Source organism: Octodon degus, unplaced genomic scaffold (genome assembly GCF_000260255.1).
Source record: "Octodon degus isolate 3935 unplaced genomic scaffold, OctDeg1.0 scaffold00093, whole genome shotgun sequence".
NCBI classification, from domain to species: Eukaryota; Metazoa; Chordata; class Mammalia; order Rodentia; family Octodontidae; genus Octodon; species Octodon degus.
Window position 1 is genome coordinate 3,456,669 of NW_004524669.1, and position 4,394 is coordinate 3,461,062.

Below are 4,394 nucleotides of genomic sequence, written 5' to 3' on the forward strand. Positions count from 1 at the left end.
ATATTAAAAAAAAAAAGGGACAACATAGAAATTATGGACAAAAAAGTACAGCAGTTAAAATCCTACAACTCACTAAAAGATTGGGCATGGTTGCGTACCAGCTATACTCCCAGCTACTTGGGGAAGGCTGAGGCAGGAGAACTGCCAGTTCAGTCAGCCTAGGCAACATGGTGAGATCTTGTCTCAAAGCACTACAGCAACAACAACAACAACAAAACCCCATTCACTAGATGGGTTTAACAGCAGATGGAGAGACAGAAAAAACACATAACATGAAGGTGAGATGATCCAAAGTACTTACAGAAAGGGTGAAAAAGAAAAATAAAGCCCAAGGCCATACTACAACTTCACAGTAACCAAAGTCCAAAACAAACTAATTAGATATGTGCACTATCACATAGGCTTACCACTTTGTATAGCAACATTTAAAATCCACTGTCTTAGCAATTATCAAGTATGTACTGCTGATGTGAACACTAAACACTATATTCATAAGAGCTGGGCATTGTGGCGCACACCTGTAATCCCAGCACTCAGGAGTTTGAGGCAAGAGGATCACTCAGTTTGATGTCAGCCTGGGCTACAAAGTAAGTTCAAGGCCAGCATGAACTGCATAGTGATACCTTGTCTAAAATAAATAAATAAATAAAATAGATAGATAGATACGTATATATTCATGAACACCTAGTAGGAATCCGGGTGTGGTGGTACATGCCTGTACCCCAGCACTGGGGAGGCTGAAAACAGGAGGATCACTACGAGTCCAAGCTGCATAGGGAGACCCTGTACCAAATACATAAATGAAAATAAATAAATAAATAAATACCTAGTGGGTAAAAAGAGGAAATCACTAAAGAAATAAGAATATATTTTGAGGGGCCAGGGAGATAGCTCAATTAGAATAAGCTCAATAAGTTCAATCCCAGGTTCCACCAAAAAAGTGCTTCCCTGGCAAGCGCAAGGGCCTGAGTTCAATCCCTGGTTCTGCCAAAAACTAAAAAAAAAAAAAAAAAAAAAAAAAAAAGCCCTTGCGCTTGCCAGGGAAATGCTTATTCCACTAAGCCATCTCCCTGGCCCCAGAAAAGAATATATTTTGAGGGCTGGGGAGATAGCTCAGCTATCTAAGCACCTGTCTGGCAAATGCAAGAACCCGAGCTTGATCCCTGGTACTACATGCCATGCCCTGGCATGCTGTGCTACCACGAAACCAGCGCTGGGGAGGTTGAGACAGGAAGATCATTACAAGTCTGAATTGCGTAGTGAGACCCTGTCTCAAAAAAATCATAATGTCTAGTGAGTAAAATGAGGAAATTACTAAAGAAATATGAATATACTTTTTTTTTTTTTTTTTTTTGCAGAACCAGGGATTGAATTCAGGCCCTTGCGTTTGCCAGGGAAGTGCTTATTCTACTGAGCCATCTCCCCGGCCCCTAGAATATACTTTGAAGGGCCAGCCAAATAGCTCAGCAGATTAAAGCACCTGCAAGCAGGTGCAGGAGCTGGGACTGGATCACCAGGCCTGCCATGCCAGCCCCACAACTGGGGCATGCTGAGACAATTGAGACTGGGCATGGTGGTATGTGCCTATAATCTCAGCTCTTGGGAGGCTGTAAACAGGAGAATCACTATGAGTCTGATCTAGTAGTGAGATCCTGAACATCCTATAGACCCTTCCCTAAAATACAGAGAAAAAAAAAAGAAAACAATTTTGATCCAGGTGTGGTAGTGCATGCCTGTAATCCCAAATCCAGGCGCTCAGGAGGCCAGAACAGGAGGATCACTGTGAGTTCAAGGCCAGCCTGAACTATATAGTGAGACCCTATCTTAAAGGGAGGGGGCTTGTGGGTTAGCTCAGTTGTTTAAAGAGCCCGCTTGGGCAAACTCAGTCAGGTGCAGGGGACTGCGGTTCGGTCCCCAGCTCCACCTGCTGCACCAGATCTCCCAGCCATTAAAAAAAATTAAAAAAAAAAAAAAAAAAAACAAGAAGTCTTCTCAAGTTTTTAGGGCTGGTCAGAGAGCTCAGCAGACTAAAGCGCCTGCTTAGGCAGAGCACAGCGGCCAGGGTTCGATTCCCTGAGTTGTGTGCCTTGCTGGTCCTGCCCTCAGGGTGTGCTGAGACAGCAACTGAAACTGGGCACAGTGGCAAGAGCCTGTAACCCCAGCGTAGGGGAGGCTAAAAACAGGAGACTCTACATAGTGAGATCCTATAAACCCGTACTAAGTACAAATAAATAAATAAATAAAGCCTGGGAGACAGGAAGAAAGTACCTTACTCATCACACTTCCCTCATCGTACTTCCCCTACGATGGCTGGAAAGAGTTGCAAAGTTGGCCAGAGAGAATTCTATCATTCCTGGGATTCAAAGTTGTGATGTCTTTCAAGAGGGAAGCAGATGATTGGAGTCAGCTCAGAATGCTCAAAAAGCCAAGAGCTGCTGGCCAGTTCTATCCCAGAAGATGAAGCACTGATGCTATGGGATAGACGCTTTGCTTGTGCCATCTGTCCTCATCAGTCTGTACTGGACACACTGACCATGCTGACTGCCCACCGTGGAAGCAAGAAGCATTTATCTAGTCTGCAGCTTTTCTATGGTAAGAAGCAGCCAGAAAAGGAAACGGCATAATCCAAGACCTCAGAATGAAGAGGGAAGGGACCAAATCTGCTAACCCAGACTCAACTTATCACCCAGAGTGCTCTGCACAGAGCTCCCCACATAACAGTTGCTGCTGCTGGAAGCACAGACCAGAAGCCCCTGGTTCCTCTGTCTCCTGTTCCCCTTTGCCAGCCCAAGAGATTGAGCTCCCGAGTGAGAAGATCAGTAGGGAACCTGAGTGTGGGCCTGGCCCACAGGCTAAGGAAACAGCAGCTGCCTCAGACCCTGCACCCATGAGCCCCACGAGAAGATAAGCCCTGGACCCTTCAAAGCTCTAGATGGATCCCTGATGGAGAAGGTCGATGGATAAAAGGCAAAAATGTTGAGTCTGACTCGGATGAGGATGAACCCCCTAATCTCCCCTTGGACTGACTTCTTTAATTTGTTTCACAAATAAACTATAGTGGGCACCAGGAGCCCAACTTTGTCAAAAAAAAAAAAAAAAGCTGAGCAGAGTGGTATACCTATAATCCCAGCACTCTCGGAGACTATGCTAGAAGGATCAAAAGTTCAACTCAATCTGGGCAATTTAGTGACTTACCAAGACTCTATATCAAAATGTAAAATAAAGGGCCGGGGAGATGGCTCAGTGAAATAAGCACTTCCCTGGCAAGCGCAAGGGCCTGAGTTCAGTCCCCGGTTCCGCCAAAAAAAAAAAAAAAAAAAAAAAAAAAAAAGAACCCTGATGGTAAGTCTGCTTCCCTGGCAAGTACAAGGGCCTGAGTTCAATCCCCGGTTCCACCAAAACATAAAATAAAGAAAGGCCTAGCTTAAAGAGAACCCTGAATTGTATAGCATCTTGTTAGATATTTAGGTGAAACAAATACCTAGAAACATAAAATATCACAACTGGTAAAAGGGCCAGGGAGATGGCTCAGTAGAATAAGCGCTTGCTTGGCAAGCGCAAGGGCCTGAGGTCAATCCCAGGTTCCGCAAAAAAAAAAAGTAAAATAATAATACTAAAAAGGGCTATGAATGTAACTAGCTTAGTGGTAGAGTACTTGCCTCATACACACCAGGCCATGAGACTAATACCCAACACCACTACCAAAAAAGAGAGAGAACAAATACAGGGATGAAGGGTCCTCTCAGTAACAACAGTGCTCACCTCACATGCACAAAGCCCTGGATTCAATCCCCAGAACTATAAACACAACAAAGCAGCACATAATTTCAATGTGGCCAGTGATGCTGAACAAGTACAGCCCTAAAATCATGCTGGGGATATAGCTCAGTGGAGGGTGCTTGCCCAGCATGTACAAGGCCCTGCAGTCAATCATTACCACCACCAAAAGAAAAAACAAAGGTAGAGCTGGGTACACTGTCCCAGTTACTTGGGAGATTGAGGGGGATCATGGGAGCACAGGTGTGTGGCCAGGCTGACCAACACAAAGGACTCTGTGGTGAAGTGCTTTGAATCAACTTTACAATTTAAAGAACTAGAAAAAGGACAAACTAGACACAAAGCCAGCAGAAGGGGAATAATACTCTTCGAGTGGGGCAGAGATAAAATAAAGAGGAAATCAACAAAAGCAAAATCAGCTCCTTAAAAAAAAAAAAGATCAACAAGCAAAAAATGATAGTGCACCCCTGGAATCTCAGCACCCAGGAGGCTGAAGCAAGAGGATCACCATGAGTTTGAGGCCAGTCTGGGTTACATACTGAGTTCAAGGCCAGCCTAAACTGCATAACAAGACTCTATCTCAAAATACATGCTAATGTACATACACAAATACACAT

General features: G+C 44.4%; 1 protein-coding gene and 1 pseudogene across 5 annotated transcripts in view; one reads left to right on the forward strand and one right to left on the reverse strand.

The window, feature by feature from the left end:
* Tfcp2 (transcription factor CP2) overlaps positions 1-4,394 on the reverse strand; it is a 96,811-nt gene that overhangs the window by 87,980 nt on the left and 4,437 nt on the right. The gene's annotated exons all lie outside the window — the stretch shown is intronic.
* On the forward strand, positions 2,372-3,026 carry LOC101571247 (annotated as a pseudogene).